At 38.3% G+C, this 19,761-nt stretch overlaps 1 long non-coding RNA gene across 3 annotated transcripts in view; it reads left to right on the top strand.

The window, feature by feature from the left end:
- The first annotated feature begins 377 nt into the window (after positions 1-377).
- Positions 378-19,761, top strand: part of LOC137242401 (uncharacterized) — a 32,338-nt gene continuing 12,954 nt past the window's right edge. For 2 of the 3 annotated variants that reach the window (XR_010950223.1, XR_010950222.1), the window contains exons 1-3: positions 378-629; positions 8,772-8,869; positions 8,929-9,043. This is a non-coding gene — a long non-coding RNA (uncharacterized lncRNA). Of the gene's footprint in view, positions 630-8,771; positions 8,870-8,928; positions 9,749-19,761 lie in introns of those variants that run through there. The other variant, XR_010950221.1, reaches the window with a different exon arrangement.

Below are 19,761 nucleotides of genomic sequence, written 5' to 3'. Positions count from 1 at the left end.
AAAATTATTTATCTGGCTCAGGATTTTGCCACCGGATGATAGCTATTGATACTCAAATTTATGTATGTTCCTTTGTTCGCACACGCATGTCCGCATGTACCCAACGACAGCCTATAATCATGAAAAACGACTCAAACTGGGAAAGCTTCGGACACCTGGTACAGAACAAAAGAACATACATCAGATAACAGCAGATATAAGGAGACAAAAACTCACACGTACACAGTTGTTTACATCACATTTGGGCAAGTCCCCTTAAGTTTGTGATAGAAAGTTTGTATGAGGCGCTGATCGGTAGGTTGACATTGCTGACCATCAGATGATAGTCATATGATAGTCAGTATTCTTGTAGGGTTGTTGAAATTTATACCATTCTCATAAACGCCGAATGATTGCTTTACCGACTTAACTAGCGGAATGTGTCAAAAGCTGTTGGGCATTTCTTTAAATAAATCAAAATTGTTTGTTGTGATTAAATTGTGCTTGGAAAAAATAAAATAGTAAATGTATGGATTCAGTTGCTTTTTATTTTGACACCCATGAAGCAGAAAACAACACGGCATGCGTTAGAAAGTTTGAGAGGAATAGGGCACCGGACATTCTCGAGCTGACCGACATGGAGTTAGTAGGTAAATTAAGAAAATTTAAATACACTTGTATATGTGTACATGTTTTATTTAAAGGTTCGTTTCACAATTTCGAATTAAAAAAAACGCTTATAGGCATCTTTTAAGCATAATTTGCAGTGATATTCCTCCTGTGATTAAATCCACAGCAATAAGTCGCCAACAAAAGCGTCCTTATTCTTGCGAATCTTAGCCAAAAGAAGATACCAAAATGCAGTCGGTAAAGACTAAATGCTAGGAATGGCTCAACCAACAGTTGTGAAGGTGTTTTCAGAGGTTGTTAATGTTACAGTATTTTCTCGGCAAGAAAAAGAAGATTGCTTAGTCCAATTGAAGTGGCTGTTTATTTCTTACTTAGTAATTATTACTGTTTTACAAAAGACTTTTATTTAGCTGACTTAGCAAAAGCAAAAATACTAAAAGATTATTAACAGCGCGCTGCATAGCTGATTTGCAAAATTATATTGTATGAAGAAAAAAAAAACCGAGTGTAACGGCATGGGCCGAAAAGTATGATGTACATACATATACACATTTCAGTGTCGTCTACTTGCTAAATTTTATATACAGGCTAATTTAACTTGGATTAACATTATTTTATTCAACACTTTCCCTTGTTAATTAAAATTAAATAAACGTATAATATTACATAAATAACAACGCTTCTTTCATTTCATATAAGTCCCATCTTCAGTGAAAGAATCTTCAATCGTGTCTTTGGCAACGATTTAGTCATAATATCTGCTAATTGGTGGTCTGTAGAAATTTGTTTAATATCCAATTTGCCTTCTGTCACCTTTTCTCTTATGAAAAAGTGCTTCATCGATATGTGTTTCGTTCTACGATGATATTCCGGGTTTTGAGCCAGTCTTACTGCTGCAGAGTTGTCAACTAGGATGACGGGGACATCTATCAGCTTCAACATACCTTTAAAGAGCCTGCTCAACCAAATTGCTTCTTTGGCTCCCTCGTTTGCTGCGATAATTTCTGCTTCAGTTGTGGAAGTGGCCACAATAGCTTGACGTTGACTCATCCAGGAAATTGCTCCTCCTGCATATTTCACAATGACTCCGGAGGTTGAGCGACGTGTCTTCATGCATCCTCCAAAATCAGCATCACTAAAGACTTCCAAAAGTCCTACATCTTCATTATGCCGATAGACTATTCCAAGATACAGAGTGCCTGCTATGTACCGAAGAACTCTCTTGACACGTACGATGTCGTCCTGAGTGGGATTTTCTAAGACTCTGGAAAGAAACCCCACACTGTACGCCATGTCAGGTCTTGTGCCAAGCATCAAGTACATCATTGCTCCAACAGCTTGTCTGTAAGGAAATTTTGTTGCTTTGTCATCTTTCCCTGGTCTGGAAGTTTCTGTGTCTTTGATCATTGGAGTTGAAACTGGTTTGCAATCTGAAAAATTAAAACGTTCTAAAATTTTCTTTGCATATGATTTTTGACTTATTTTAATAAAATTTTCTTTATGTTCAATTTCAAGCCCCAAAAAGTAGTTTGCAGTAGACTATTTTAGACTCTGTTTTCAACTCTCCAATGAAAGTATCCATCTCACGTGGATCTGTTGCGGCTAGGAGACCATCATCTACGTAAATCACAAGTATGAGTTTTTGACCACGTCTTTCTCGAACATTCAAACATGGATCAGCGCAACTACCTTTGAATCCATACTTTTCAGGAAAAGCTCCGAAACGTTTGTTCCAGCATCTAGGTGCTTGCTTGAGACCATATAGGCTTCTGTGCAACTTACATAGCTTGTTGGTTCCGTCCTCATACCCCTCTGGCTGATTTATAAACACGGTCTCTTCGAGCTCACTTTATAACAAGTAAGGAAGGCTAAGTTCGGGTGTAACCGAACATTACATACTCAGTTGAGAGATGTGGAGACAAAGTAAGGGAAAATCACCATGTTGTAAAAAGAACCTAGGGTAACCCTGGGATGTGTTTGTATAACATGTGTATCAAATGGAAGTGGGCCATAGTTTTATAGATGGACGCCATTTAGGGATATCGCCATAAAGGTGGACCAGGCCTGACTCTAGAATTTGTTTGTACGATATGGGTATCAAATGAAATGTGTTAATGATACTTTTAAAAGGGAATGGGCCTAAGTTCTATAGGTGGACGCCTTTTCGAGATATCGCCATAAAGGTGGACCAGGGGTGACTCTAGAATTTATTTTGTACGATATGGGTATCAAATGAAAGGTATTAATGAGTATTTTAAAAGGGCGTGGGCCTAAGTTCTATAGATGGAAGCCTTTTCGAGATATCGCCATAAAGATGGACCAGGGGTGACTCTAGAATTTGTTTGTACGATATGAGTATCAAATGAAAGGTGTTAATGAGTATTTTAAGAGGGAGTGGGCCTTAGTTCTATATGTGGACGCCTTTTCGAGATATCGCCATAAAGGTGGACATGGGGTGACTCTAGAATTTGTTTGTACTATATGGGTATCAAATGAAAGGCGGTAATGAGTATTTTAAAAGAGAGTGGGCCTTAGTTCTATAGGTGGACGCCTTTTCGGAATATCGTTATAAAAGTGGACCAGGGTTGACTCTAGAATGCTTTTGTACAATATGGGTATCAAACGAAAGGTGTTAATGAGTATTTTAAAGGGGAGTGGGCCTTAGTTCTATGGGTGGACGCCTTTTCGGGATATCGCCATAAACATGGACCAGGGGTGACTCTAGAATGCGTTTGTACAGTATGGGTATCAAATGAAAGGTGTTAATGAGTATTTTAAAAGAGCGTGGGCCTTAGTTCTATAGGTGGACGCCTTTTCGAGATATCGCCATAAAGGTGGACCAGGGGTGACTCTAGAATTTGTTTGTACGATATGGGTATCAAATGAAAGGTATTAATGAGTATTTTAAAAGGGAGTGGGCCTTAGTTCTATAGGTGGATGCCTTTTCGAGATATCGCCTTAAAGGTGGGCCAAGGGTGACTCTAGAATTTTTTTGTACGATATGGGTATCAAATGAAAGGTGTTAATGAGTATTTTAAAAAGGAGTGGGCCTTAGTTCTATATGTGGACGCCTTTTCGAGATATCCAGGGGTGACTCTAGAATGTGTTTTTACGATATGGGTATCAAATTAAAGGTATTAATGATGGTTTTAAAAGGGAGTGGCCCTTAGTTGTATATGTGAAGGCGTTTTCGAGATATCGACCAAAATGTGGACCAGGGTGATCCAGAACACCATATGTCGGGTACCGCTAATTTATTTATATATGTTATACCACGAACAGTATTCCTTCCAAGATTCCAAGGGCTTTTGATTTCGCCCTGCAAAACTTTTTCATTTTCTTCTACTTAATATGGTAGGTGTCACAACTATTTTACCAAGTTTTTTCTAAAGTTATATTTTGCGTCAATAGACCAATACAATTACCATGTTTCAACCCTTTTTTTCGTATTTGGTATATAATTATGGCATTTTTTTCATTTTTCGTAATTTTCGATATCGAAAAAGTGGGCGTGGTCATAGTCGGATTTCGGCCATTTTTTACACCAAAACAAAGTGAGGTCAGATAAGTACGTGAACTGAGTTTAGTAAAGATATATCGATTTTTGCTCAAGTTATCGTGTTAACGGCCGAGCGGAAGGACAGACGGTCGACTGTGTATAAAACTGGGCGTGGCTTCAACCGATTTCGCCCTTTTTCACAGAAAATAGTTATCGTCCTAGAATCTAAGCCTCTACCAAATTTCACAAGGATTGGTAAATTTTTGTTCGACTTATGACATTAAAAATATCCTAGACAAATTAAATGAAAAAGGGCGGAGCCAAGCCCATTTTAAAATTTTCTTTTATTTTTGTATTTTGTTGCAACATATCGTTACTGGGGTTGAATGTTGACATAATTTACTTATATACTGTAAAGATATTAACTTTTCTTTTAAAATTTTAATTTAAAAAATTTTTTTTTTAAAAAGTGGGCGTGGTCGTTCTCCGATTTTGCTAATTTTTATTAAGCAGACATATAGTAACAAGAGTAACGTTCCTGCCAAATTTCACCATGATATCTTCAACGACTGCCAAATTACAGCTTCCAAAACTTCTAAATTACCTTCTTTTAAAAGTGGGCGGTGCCACGCCCATTGTCCAAAATTTTACTAGTTTTCTATTCTGCGTCATAAGTTCAACTCATGTACCAAGTTTCATCGCTTAATCCGTATTTGGTAATGAATTATCGCACTTTTTCTATTTTTCGAAATTTTCGATATCGAAAAAGTGATCTGAGATGAGTGCCCAGGAACCTACATACCAAATTTCATCAAGATACCTCAAAATTTACTCAAGTTATCATGTTAACGGACAGACGGACGGACGGACATGGCTCAATCGAATTTTTTTTCGATACTGATGATTTTGATATATGGAAGTCTATATCTATCTCGATTCCTTTATACCTGTACAACCAACCGTTATCCAATCAAAGTTAATATACTCTGTGAGCTCTGCTCAACTGAGTATAAAAAGGCTGTTGATACATCAAATTGTGTTAAATGCATCCTCTCACTTGCTGCTATGCTAAGTATTGAACGAATTGTGCTCATTCGTGCTACTGGACTGAAGGTTTCGCTGTAATCGATGGCTTGACGCTGATTGAAGCCCTTTACGACCAACCTTCTTTTATATTTGTCGATGCTTCCATCCGGATTTTTCTTAACTCGGAAGACCCATTTGCATGGAATTGCTCGTGAACCTGATGGCAGTTCTGTTAAAGTCCAAGTTTTATTTTCTTTTAAAGAGGCAAGTTCGCGATCCATGGCTTTCTTCTACTGAATCCTCACTCTTTAGAGCATTTCAAAGGTATCAGGTGTTTCTGTCAATTGGTTGTGAACTTCCTCCACAATCATTGCATAATCTTCAAGATGTTTGGGCTGCTTTAGGGTCGATCTCTCCCTCAATATTCTGGGTGTCTGCTGCGCTTGTTCTTCAAAGTCACTTTCAGACTGTTCTTCATTTTAAGACTGTTCTTCAGCGCCGTTTAGTGGCTCACTCTCATCTTTTTCATCGGTCTTTGCCCCAAAATCGTCGTCACTTTCATCTTCTTGTATTTGATCTCGATCGTCTTCATCGGAGTCCTCCATTGGCAGCTTGACTACACTTTCACATTCTTTGGGCCTTTCGTGGAATTGAACATCTCTCGATAGGATTACTTTGTTATTGCTCGGAATGTAAATTCGATACCGCTCATCTCCATCGTACCCTACTAGGAATCCTGTTTCTGCCTTCTTATCCATTTTCTTTCTCTTCTCTGCTGGTACATGCACATAGCATGAGGACCCAATAATGCGCAAATGTTTGATTCTTGGCTTCTTCTTCATCCATAGTTCGAAGGGGCTGACTCCTTCTTCTGATGTTTTTCCGGTTCTATTAAGAATTTAAATAGCTGACGTCACAAGCTCCGCCCATATTGCATCTGGAAATTTAGCTTCACAGTTTGAATACTTAAATGTCCTTGCCATCTCGACAATCGTTCGATTTTCTTGCTCACTACCGCCATTTTGCTGTGGTGTGTATGGCGCTGTTAGTCTATGTACGATTCCTTTCTTTGGTAGAAAGCTTTTTACTTCTTCGCAATTGAACTCTCCGCCGTTATCACTAAGTAGTTCCTGAATATTGTGCCCAATAGTCTTTGCATGTGCTATAAACAGCCTTAAAACAGTTTTCACATCTGATTTTTGTTTAATTGCAAAATCATAACGAAACTTGGTGTAGCTGTCCTTGAAAACAACTAGAAATCGTACCTTGCTAAACGATTCACAAAATGGGCCTACAACATCAGTGGAAACAAGTTCGCCTGCCTTCTTAGCCTTTACTCTAGTGCCGAATGGTAGACGATGTGCTTTGCCAAAAACACAGGGTTCACATATTTCTCGTTCTAGCTTAACTGTGATGCCCAACTCTCTCTTGAGCATATCTCTTACGTGTCGCCTGTCTTGGTGACCCCACCTCTCGTGATACAACTGCAGCGTCGAGCTTCCTGCTTCAGCAATACTGACTCTCTCTACGTTTTCAGCACTTAATGGTTCAATAGCTGCCTTGTACAGAGTTCCGCCTCTCTCACGATTTCCGCACAGCACCGTTTTCCCATTTACCTCCAGCCAGCATTTGGTTGAAGTCGAATGAAATCTGCTATTTTCATTTCTGTCTTGAGCTGCTAAAACTGAAAAGAGATTTTTAGAAATTTTTGGAACATACCAGACTTCGGCTAAGGTCATCTTTATTGTGTTGTCTTCAGTAAATGATGTAACTTGAATAGTTCCTTTTCCAACAGCTTTGAGAGCTTCTTTTCCAGCGGCGATGATGACATGGGGATCATGAAACTTTTGGAACTCGACGAATTGGTCCGGGCAGTTCGTTACATGTCTCGTGGCTCCATTGTCAATCCACCATCCCGATGAACTAGTCTCAACTTGATGATTTTCTTCACTGATGGTACACAGGGCTACATTGGTAACTAATGCAATGCTCTGAGGGGCGTTCTTTGGCGGTCGTCCATCAGCAATCCATTTTTTGCATGTGGTTACCCAATGTCCCTTCTTTTTGCAATAGTTACAAATGTCGTTCTCTTTTGACCTTTGTGATCCTCTTTCTGGCTCAACTTTTCCGCTTTTCACAAGAAATGCTTCTCCGGTGATGGCCCAGTGGCCTTTCTAAAACTTCTTTCGTACATGCATAACTGCGTAATTAGTTCTTCAAACGTTCTTTCTTCATTCTTCGACAATAGCATCCAACTGGATCTGAAATTCTCGAAGTCACTAGGCAAAATTTGCAAAACTTTACAAACTAGAATAAGGCCGGAAAGTTCGTTCTCATTTTTTAATCTCCAACCATTATTTAGTTCGTTCCATAGGTTTCTTAACTTAGCAACGTGCGTCGAAACATCTTCGCCATTACTCCAATCAAATGCAAACAATTCTGTACATATTTGAAACAGTTGATCTTTTGACGATGATTCAAAATTTAATTTAAGTGCTTCCCACGCCTCGTGCGCTGTCTCTTTATCCATTATTTTCTGATAAACGACGTCTGCTACTGAACTCGAAGTCATGGATTTTGCATAACTGTTTGCCTTTCGGTACAAATCATTCTCCTGCTTATGTTTCTTGACTTCGCTTTCTGATGCACCTTCTTCCAAGTACTGTGGTTTCACCAGTTTGCCATCAATTGCATCTAGAGCACCTTCATGGTAATCTAGCAAATCTCGCACCTTCCTTTTCCAGATTGGCCAATCTGCTTCGCCAGTCAGAGGTTTGATGTGTTTTGCGCTGCATAGCTGATTTGCAAAATTATATTGTATGAAGAAAAAAAAAAAAAACAGAGTGTAACGGCATGGGCCGAAAAGTATGATGTACATACATATACACATTTCAGTGTCGTCTACTTGCTAAATTTTGTATACAGGGTAATTTAACTTGGATTAACATTATTTGCTTCAACACTTAACATTATGGAAAGGGATTTGTGTGAGAAAAAGATTAATTTAAAAATGAATGACGATGAACAAATGGAATCCTTCAAAAAATCTAAAATTCCTGGTATTGTAATGTGCATTGATGGTACGCACATAAGGATAGCAAAACCTTCAGGAACGAGCTCCCATATATTTTATAACTGAAAAAGTTTTTATAGTAGCCGTGTTTTTTATACACGCGTATACGTTTACGTTTGCGCGTAAAAAAAAACGCCTATCCTCGCTTAGATAATGCTTACGAGACCCATCTAGCGGCAGTGGTTAAATAACTAGCTACAGCCACAGGGTGTACCGAAAAGCGGAAACACAACCCTCTGATGGCCATAGGGAATAACATATAGCCAAATCAGTTGCGATGATTGTGGACACACATAGAATACATAGAATTAGTGTAGAGGGTGAAACAAAGACACATATTTCAGTTACATATGAGTATAATTCGTATTGAAATTAAGTAGGACAAATTTTATGCGCAGCAATTTCAGAGGTGTATTTAAAGTTTGTCGCTTAGCAGTCCATATAAAGTTTAAATGTATAAACGTTTACGTGTAAAAAAAAAAACACGGCTAGTCTTAACGTACTGATTTTAATTATGCTAGTTATTTATTATCTTATTTTTATTAAATGTATTTAATTTTTCAGATATATGATCATGAACAGCGTTTGGCGGTCTAACAGTGACGTATCACAATTCTTCTAAGCACAATACGAAAGCGGAAATAGAAGTCTGTGTCTATTCGGTATATGAAGTCTTTATAACAATTTACTGTTCAGCGATAAATTTATACCAAAATTATAGGTTGACGCAGGATACGGTCTTGCACCCTGGCTTATAACTCTTTTTCGCAACCCTGCACCTAATACTCCTCAAAACCGCTTCAACAAATTGCATAGTTCTGGGCTAAACATTATAGGTTATTATAGAGAATTGGAAGATCTGGTGTAGATGTCTTACATACTTGTTTTTTTTATTTTTTAAATTTTTTCACTTGATTTGTTATCTTTTGTTAGTTGTGTCAAATTCTTTCTAATTTTTTGCTGGATAGGAACTGCTCCGGCCGATGGGTTGACAAAGAAAAATAGAAGTTTTTACTTTTTCCCTTTATGTATTTCATCGCTTTCGCGTCTTCATCAGAAAGGTCTACATTTTTCATTTCCAAACAGAAAACATTAAAATACAAAACGAAATATAAGAACACAAACACAATTAATAGACATAAAAACCAAACTTTTCAAAAGTTAACTTAGATTAATATAATTACACCCCTAAAGGTAAACGATTTGGTTTTAATATGTGACACTCTTCAGCGTAGCCGCTGGCAGAAAAGAGGCGTTGTGAAGGTATTTCCTGCCAAGGATGGGCAGATAAGGTTTGCTGAAGAAAAACAGCGGCAGAAATACTGCGTCGACCATCCACCAAGTTGGCAGTGCTTCTTTTAGATGGTGAATACCTAGGTGTTTCACGGGAGGGCGGGGTGTAGAGGCAACCTGTGCCTAGCGTTTCATTTTAATTCATACTGTAACGTAGCTGTTGCACTTTCACGCACGCTTTTTTCGTTTTGAGATTTGAACAGTTCGAAAAAATTATTAAAGCAGGCGGACACAAAAACTAATTTGGAAACAAGCCCAATAGAAGTCATAATTATCATTACTATACTCGAATAAGTACACATATATTTCTTAAACGATGTATCGTATAAAACTTTAAGTTGTCGCATATGTAATACGCCTAAACTAATATGGCCAAATCATTAATTCGTGTATGTCCGTAGCATGGCGGAACGATACAAGGTGGCAGAATGGTGACATACCTACAAAAATAAATAAAAATTCCATGTATTTTGTTTTTGTAAATTCGATGGACAAATGTCAAAATGTACTGCGCCGGAAGTTGATGTATTAAATGAAATAAAAAAAGTATATAATAAGCTGTACCATGCTGCCACCTTGTATCGTTCCGCCATGGTCCGTAGTAAGAGCCATTGTAAAGATCTACAAGTAGGATATGTAGCAGAACGCACATACACAGCCACGCTCACCTGATAAAATGTTCTTCGTTTTTTTGTGGCTGCTATTTGGCACTATTGTACTTCTTAGGTCCAAGAAAAGTGTACTAGCTGCTAACGAAAACAGCCTAAAATTTTTATTGTAAAATTACAAAGAAATATCCTTATATATTTTCAAACGAGCACTTAAGGTAAAAGTCTAGTAGAGGCGTCGACTGCTAATACGCTACCAAAAATATCGAAAGACGCGTACTGGCCCCGACAACAACAATCCGAAGGCGGAAAAGAAAAATGTTATATCCGTCCGGAGATATTTTCAGTTGAATTTGGCGATTTTCATGTGGTTCTTGTTTTGTTGTTGTACCCACAAAAAAATTGTGAACATAAGTGTTTTGCACGGATATAGTTTTGGTCTCCAAACCGGTGTTGGACCCACCCAGAGTAATTTTTTTAAAGCGCGGCCGAAGGCCGCCAGCGCAGAAAGGTGTTCTGCGCAAAAATACTATGGATATCACCACCGGTTTCGGAGGGGCCGCGGGTAATTTTTCAGTTTTTCGTTAATATCTTTTGGACGAGTGAAACATTTTATTTTTCGCCTTCGGATTATTAATACTGATGTCAAGACGCGTCGTTTGACACCTCTCGATATTTTTGGTAGCGTATTAGCAGTCGACCCCTCAACTAGACTTTTACCGCATTTAATTACATCTCTCTTTAAAATCCATATGTTTTGGACAATTTTAATTAACAAATTGTGATACCTTATTATCGGGGACCATTGCTAAAACACGACCAAAACCGTCGGGGGAGGTATTAATAGATGCGTTTTTGCCTCGCTTCCAATAATTCGAATAGTTTTTTACCTTTGGGCTATTAATAACAGGATAAAACGCGTCTTTTCATTTCTCTTTCCACATTTTGGGACGGGTTATTGCAGTCGACTTCGGTTTCAAACTGTTTTTCGCGGAGAACTTTTAAGCGGGTAGTAAAACTTAGCACCCGGGTTTGAATTCTTAATAATGGAATACTACCCGTCCTCAGATACCCCAATTCAAGACTTTTGTATAATTTTCTGTAGGACAGATATAGGTGCACTACCTTTTCATACTAAATTCGTTCAAAAAAATTTACCATCACAGCAACCCATATCTGATATTCCGCTCCTTTTTTTGTTTCCCTGCGTCGCTTTCACGACAGCAACCCCTGTAATTTTGCAACTTTGTTTAGTGTCAAACGCATGTTCCACGCAGGTTCCACTGGTTTCCAAGCTAGTTTGACACTACCGAAGTGTCAAACTACAGTGTGTTAGAAAGAGAAAGTAATTGTTTCCTTCTCATACGTATCATACTTGTAAACATGGCGGAACGATACAAGGTTGCAGCACGGAACAGCTGATTATAAACTTTTTTTATTTGTTTTGTTACATCAACTTCCGGCGCAGGACGAATTTGACATTTGTCCATCGAATTAACAAAAACAAAGTACATGGAGTTTTTATTTATATTTGTAGGTCTGTCACCATGCTGCCACCTTGTATCGTTCCGCCATGCTTCCAAACCTGTACAATAGGGTGGCCCTTCATTGTATGGAGGGATAAAAGTCTTTGGATTCTTGATCTCACCCCCTTAAAATATGGGAATAGCTCAAAAACGAATATGCAAAGTTTTAGGCCAATCAAAAATATTTAGAGGTGGCGCAAAGAGCTTGAAATCCTGAAAAATTACAGATTTTTACAATTTAGAGTACAGGCTTCCATATTTCTAAGCCCTACGAAAATTTACTGCTTTTCCATATCGTAATAAGATCTGTATTTTCTTACTTTTCTAAAATGACCACAATCTTCAAAATCGGTCATTCAATAACAGGGCAAAATATATAATGCTTTCAACAAACAAATATGAAAAGTAAATTAAGTCTGTGCAAATGTATTGCACGTGCATGATGAAGCGTCACATGCTTGTGATATACCGTTATGACCGTTACCTTTATAAAATGTGTACATACAATTTGAATCACATAATAAATCACCATTAATTAGGAAATAATATCATATTATATATGTAAATAAAAATAAAATTTCACAAGATGTATTTTCAAAAAAGTTTATAATACAAAAAATTTGAAACAAACTCAACTGAAGTCGGGTTGACCAAATTTAAGAAGTTGTAAAAATTCATAATTTTTCGGGATTTCAAGCTCTTTGCGCCACCTCTAACCCTTTTTCGATTGACCTAAAACTTTGTATATTCTAGTTTTTAGGATATTCGCATATTTCTAGGGGGTGAGATCGAGAATCGAAACACTTTGGGAAATAGGGCCATTTTAATATTCATTTACTATACATATAACAACAATTTCAATTGCATAATAACTTTATTAAAGGTACATAATACAATTTCAATTTAACTTTTACGGTCTCTAAGTACCTATTGGCTTTTTTGTTGCCATTCCTATTATACATAGTTTAGTTTGTAACGTCCTTCGATAGCAGCCTTCTCCACTTTCGGGAATCGTCCGTAAGATTTCGAATAGTGCAGCAACATTGTCGTTTACGTTTCATATATTAAACCAAAGGTAGGCAAATATTTTCCTGGGAGTCGAAGTATGTTCGGCCGTCTCACGTACACAGTTCGTAATTACACGCACACAACACGAGCGTCAACAAGCAGAGCACAAAAAAATCAAATTTTATTCAGTTTCATGCAAGCATTAAATAAAGCAGGTTGATATCGCATTGCTTGATCATTTAATCATTAAATTTAAATTTAATGGTATACTGAGCATAAATTCAAACTATAAATTATTGATCAGGAAGATGGAGTTTGAAAACGATTTTTTGTTTTGTCTACATATTTTTAATGATGCTGAGTGTCTTGTATGCAGCCAAGTTTTAAAATGCAAAGACGAATTTCACCTTAAGCGCCATTATAACGCTAGTAATCCTGATCTCCAGTTAGTAAGATGAGTAGAGAGAGATCAGTTGATTGCTAAACTTAAAGACTGTTTTAGGATAATATATATTAAATTATTGAATACAGAGCATGCTGACTATAATGCTTTGGAAGACAGTCAACTGAAGGCAACATCCCTTCAAAAAAGGCGAGTACTCTATAAATAATGTAAGGAATACTCCTTTGGGAGTATAGGACTGCTCCAAATCTAATCTGTATTCATACAAAAAATGTGCTCCAATTAACATTGCGATGTCCTAGGAGAGGAGTAGGTGATCCCACTCTCGCTTTGTTTGTGAGTATCCATAGAGTACATACGTGAGAGTACATTCCAAAGTACTTTCACTGTAGTACTCCATGGAGCACCCACAGAGGATCATATGCCAAAGTACTAAAGAGGTATTGTGTTGTCGGAAAGAATTATCGGAGTGAATTTAATTTGAAATGAAAGTAAATGAAGAGGGGCAATACAACTTTTATATTTTATTCTACGAATATTCTTATGTTATTTAGCATTTGCGTGAATAAAGAAACTAATATTTCTCTATACTATAGTATGTATACATAAAACCAGTTCGCATTTTATCAGAGTTGCCATAGTAAAATTTTATTATCAGTTATTTGTATGCAATATTTTACTTTTGGCAACTCTGTTCGGTCGTCATCGTTGTCATCACGGTCGTTAAAAAACGAGCAATGATTGGCTGATGGTGGTCCGCAAACGCTTTGCAAAGGAGTATTGTTAGGTACTCCAACATGAAGAAAATGGAACACGTAATCCAACAATTTTTGCAGGGAGATGCAATAGCTTTATGCGGCAGTTACCCACCGACGTGTGCCGTACGTAAGGACGTTTGTCGTACGAAGCACGTTTGACCGAACTCTCAAGCCCGTAGGCATCAATGTGTGCGTCTGTGTACATGTACATAACATATATGTGTGTGTATTGTTTACAGATAAGCACTGTTGCCATTGACCATTTTGCAAGTATGCTTATGGAAACGTCAACTTTTTCCAATTTAATTTTTGATATTGTAAAAGGCCGGAATACATATTAAATAAGTATAAATATATTAAATATTTATAATCAGCACTTTTACATAATTATTTCGAATTATTTCCACAATTTTTCAAACTTTAATTAGGCGTTTTTGCATAAAATTGCAAACGGTCAAAAATTAGCGCACAAAAGTTTACTAGGCAACTCTGTCTAGTGAGAGAGCGATCAGCTGACACGTTCTTACGGAAAAAATCAAAATTGTTTTGATTTCTACGTTCCGGGCTACGTACGTACGGGCGTTGCACGTCGGTGAGTTTTCGTTTACATTGCACACTCATAAGATAGGTCGTGTCAGCTGACACGTTTTTTCTACGTACGTTCGTGGGTAACTGCCGCATTTGCGTTAGCAAAGAAAGGTAGGCCTCTGAAGATGGGGGTTTTTTTTTAAAGAAATGTGCCTTGAAATATTTCCGTTTTTCGGAAGCGTAGGGAAGCAAATGATTGCAATCATAAATGGTCCTCAGTTGTCAGCCAGAACTAGGACTCGAAGAAGTGAAATTATTGGGAATTTCCCACAAGCGGAGACCAAAGAACGTATAGAAAATGCTAAATATGTATTGGTTTGCTTTGATGAAAGCCTCGATATTTGCGACACTAGCCAGATGATTGTATGCATAAGATCAGTTGACAACTTTTTTAATGCATCTGAAGAGATTTTAAATCTGCAATCAATGTATGGCAATGTTACTGGGGACAAAATTTACGCATCTTTCGAGCGCAATGTTTTATCAATAGTAGGCAAGGAGAAGCTTTCAGCTATATGTACAGACGGAGCATCTGTTTTGGTTGGCCGTAAGCGGGGTTTTGTAGGGCAATTAATTAAAACTGAAATAAATGTTCCCACGTGTGGCAAGGCCATCAAAGTCGATATGTTAATCGATAATGCAACATTGTTGGGTGTAACAAGTATGATCTCAAATTTTCTGAATTAAAAATTTCATTGTATTAACTGACAAGAACGCGTGCTTAAATTGAAATAAAACTAAGTTTTTTGAAGCGTTTCGCTTGCTAATACCATTAAAGTAAAATAGTTTAATTTGTATAGAGCAGCAGTGCTGTTAAAATTAGTTATTTCTAACAATCTTCAAAAAACTTAACTTAATTAAATTCCGCGAGTAAGAACAGCTTTCTTGGTGAAATACTGTTAAATACTTAATGAACTATGAGCGAAGCAACACAAATCATAAATGCGCAAGAGAAAGGTGATGGTACTGATGTCACGAACGAGAATATGCAAAATGAAAATACAGGTAAATGCGATGATTTAATTAGTTTGAGAAATGAGTTGATGGAGTTGAAAAAGCAATTGTGCCAACTACAAAAGGAAAACGAAATCTTGCAATGTCGACAGAGTGCCGAAAATATAAGAGCAGCTGAGGTTACCACCGCGCCAATCACGAGCATGATATGACACAGTCAATACGCTGACCACGGGCGCACAAGGTAACACAAGTGCACGGTACGAATGCATGAGGGCACAAAGCAATTTCCATGCGCCAATCACGAGCGTATATGACACAGGTAATACGCTGACCACGGGCGCACGAGGTAACACAAGTGCACGGTACGAATGCATGAGGCCACAAAGCAACTTCCATGCGCCAATCACAGGCGTATATGACACAGTCAATACGCCGACCACGGGCGCACAAGGTTATGCAAGCGTGCAAAGAAATTTGTGTTTACCATCCACGCATAAGCTGACCACGGTCAATAAGAACATCCCATTTCAGGGACAGCCAAATATGGGTGCATATATTGACACTAATTATAATTTGAATAATAACCTTTTCAGGCAAGAGCATGACGGTGGTGTGTATGGTGGCTTCCAGGGCAGTTTCATGGGAAACGGTCAGGGTACAGGGCGGCAGCAAGCGAGCCACAATTTGACAACGATGCAAATACAAGCAAGACAGGCCTTACCAAAGGAGTTGCCACAGTTTAGTGGCAAGCCAGAATAGTGGCCAATGTTTATAAGTAGTTATGAAAATTCGACTCGCATATGCGGTTTCTCCGATGATGAAAACTTACTTCGACTCCAGCGCGATTTGAAAGGTAAAGCACTTGACTACGTGCGGAGCCAACTGTTGATACCAACATTAGTACCTGACATTATTTCAACACTACGAACAATATTCGGCAGACCTGAACATATAATCAATAGTCTTTTAGAAAAAGTCCGAATAATTGCGGATGTAAATGTCAACAAACTTGAAATGCTTATAACCTTTTCACTTGAAGTAAAGAACTTGACCGCGACAATTGTTGCTTCATGACTCACGTCACATTTCAATAACCCTATGCTTTTAAAAGATTTGATTCAAAAACTCCCTTCGCAAATGCGCTTAGATTGGGCTATGCATTCAGGTGCATATTCAAATATAAATTTGTTACTCTTTAGCGAATGGTTGTCTACCCGAGCCAACGCTGCTACCACTATTATAACAATACCAGTTGGTGGATATCAACACGAAGAAAGGCGTAAAGCTCATCGTGTTGGATTTCATGAGGAAAAATGTGACGTGGCAAGTGAGCAGCGTCAGCAAGATTGGCGTAAGTGCTCGGCGTGTAATGAAACTCATTTTATCGTAAACTGTGGCAAGTTTAAGGTAATGTCATATAATGACAAATGGAATATAGTAAATCACATGAAGTTATGTCGGTCGTGCCTTAAGGCACACGATCCCAAGTTTTGCAAGGAACGACGTGAATGCGGCGAAAACAATTGTACGGCAAAACATCATTTTATGTTGCATAAGCCAGAGCAAGAAAGCAAAGACTCTTCGGAAAATGCAGTGGGAATTCATATACAGCAGACATCAAATGTTTTGTATCGAATCTTGCCGATTACCATTCACTCTGGACATGCTACGGCGGATATTTACGCACTTTTGGATGATGGGTCAGGCCCCACGATCATCGAGCAAGACGTACTCAAAAAGTTACAGCTGAAAGGGAAAGAAATTGAGCTTCGTTTGCGTTGGACGGATGGTTCTGTTCGAATCGAAGAAAATTCCGCTTGTATCAGTTTGCAGGTCTCAGCTTATGCAAAAAATAAAATATATACATTGTGCGACGTACGCACTGTCAACAAACTCGATTTGCCTCCACAAAATTTGATAATGCCAGAACTAGCAAATAAATATAAATACCTAAGAGGGCTACCAGTGGAGTCATACCAAAATTTGGTACCTCAGATGATAATTGGTTTGAACAATAAACATGTAGCGATGCCCATGAAGTTTAGGGAAGGCAAGAGTGACGAGCCAGCTGCAACGAAAACACGTCTGGGATGGACAATTTACGGTGTTCTGAAGCAAAGCCTAAACGAGAATTTACAACTACACATTTGTGAATGTGACGACGACATAGCACTTCAAAAACTTTTAATAGAAAGCATAAGACATGAAAGCTCAGACGCGCAAGTATCAACATTGAACTTAAAGTATAGATTTGATGAAAACCAACTTGATAAATATGTCCAACGTACGGCCAAGCTACTTTGGCGATCAAATAATATATTACTACCAAATAATTACAATATGGCAAAACGACGACTTGAGTGTTTCGAGAAGAAGCTCAGTAAAGACCCTATGCTAAAACGTAAGGTAAGCGCACATATACAGGATATGGAGAAAAAGCAATATATTCGAAAGCTTGATCAAGGCGAGGTCGACGCATACTATCAGCGAAAGTGGTACTTACCAATATTTACGGTAAAAAATCCAAACGAGCCAAATAAGACAAGATTAGTTTGGGACGCTGCTGCGGCATATAACGGACTCTCACTTAATGGGTGCTTGGAGAAAGGCCCTGATTTATTAAGACCACTCACGAATATCTTGTATAACTTTAGAATTGGTAATATTGGAATTTGCGCCGATATCTGTGAGATGTTTCACCCGATTAGCGTAGATGTTGAACATCAACACTCACAAAGATTCCTTTGGCGCGATTGCAACGACGAAAGAAATCCAGATGTCTACGTTTTAAGGGTGATGTCGTTCGGGGCCAGTTGCTCTCCGTCAATTGCGCAGCATACCAGAAATAAAAATGCCGAAGAGTTTAAAAAATATTTTCCAAGAGCCGTAAAGTCTATAGTTGAAAGACATTACGTGGATGATATGTTGGATTGCGCTGATAGTCCCGCAGAAGCTATTCAGCTGACCAAAGGCGTAAAAGAAGTCCATAAACGCGGAAACTTTCACATCAGAGGATGGGTTTTTAACTGTGAACAGCTGGTTCAAGCGTTAAATAATTCAGATACTGTGAGTGATTTTTGCAAGGCTGGAAAAGTAATTGAACAAGTAATAGAGCCGGAAAAGGTGCTCGGATTTTGGTGGCAAACAAGCAATGACGCGTTTACATTCAACATAAAGTTTACCAAGGCCAGTAGCGCCATTTTACATAACGAAAAGTTACCGACAAAAAGAGAACTACTCCGGCTACTAATGTCGATATATGACCCACAAGGCTTTCTCGCGTTTTTCACAGTGCGTATAAAAATTTTGCTACAAGACATATGGCGAAGTGGTATCAACTGGGATGATATTATACCTGAAGAGTTTGCAATTCCTTGGCAACAATGGCTCTCAAACTTAAAACACGTTGGTGAGGTCCAAATTCCGAGATGTTATTTTGGTAATTTCAACAGACAAATTTACAGAGTCGAACTGCATGTATTCGTTGATGCAAGCAAACAAAAGTTGCTCCTTTGCGCCCAATATCAATACCAAGAATGGAACTAACTGCTGCGATTCTAGGATCACGCCTAGCCTGTGCAATTGTCAAGGGCCATGACATCAAAATAAATGACACTCATTTTTATACCGATTCAAAAACGGTGTTGACATGGTTGCACTCTGACCCACGTAAATACAAACAATTTGTTATGTTTAGAGTGGCAGAGATACAAGAAAATAGTGACATATCCAAATGGCATTTCATACCCACTAAGCTAAATGTAGCTGATGCCGCTACAAAACGACACACTATTAAAGAATTCGCTCCGAATAATGTTTGGTTCACCGGTCCTGAATTTTTATGTCTGCCACAGGAAAGGTGGCCCATTTCCGAAATAGCTGAAATAAATACAAATCCTGTAAGGGAAGAAGACAATCAATATTTACAATGCGCATTACAAGCTGCTGTACAATCAGTCATTGACATTAGTAGATTCTCCAAATGGGAACGCCTTGAGGGATGCATGGCTTACGTAAAGCGTTTCATCGAAAATTGCAAAAGCAGAAAAAGAACACAATCTAGCCTGTCCGGCAAACCAACCAACCTGACCGCCGACGAGCTTCTCTTGAGTCGTCATGCCTCTACCGTTTTGCTCAAACCGATGCCTACCGGAACGAGACCGCCTGTCTACGAAAAGACCCTCTATGCATGTTACCCAAAATTAGCCCCCTTAGAAAACTATCGCCAGTCGTCGCCGATGATCGTATCGTTCGAGTGCGCAGTCATATAGAAAATGTCCCGATAGAAGATGTAGCAAAAAACCCAATTATTTTACCAAGAACTCATAAGATTACGCAACTAATAATTGATTGGTATCACCGAAAATACCATCACGTACACCACGACACGGTCATCAATGAGATGTTCCAAAG

The sequence above is a fragment of the Eurosta solidaginis genome, chromosome 2, assembly GCF_040869045.1.
Source record: "Eurosta solidaginis isolate ZX-2024a chromosome 2, ASM4086904v1, whole genome shotgun sequence".
In the NCBI taxonomy this organism is placed as follows: domain Eukaryota; kingdom Metazoa; phylum Arthropoda; class Insecta; order Diptera; family Tephritidae; genus Eurosta; species Eurosta solidaginis.
The sequence above is the reverse complement of the archived record's forward strand: the minus strand, read 5'-3'. Positions and strand labels throughout refer to the sequence as shown.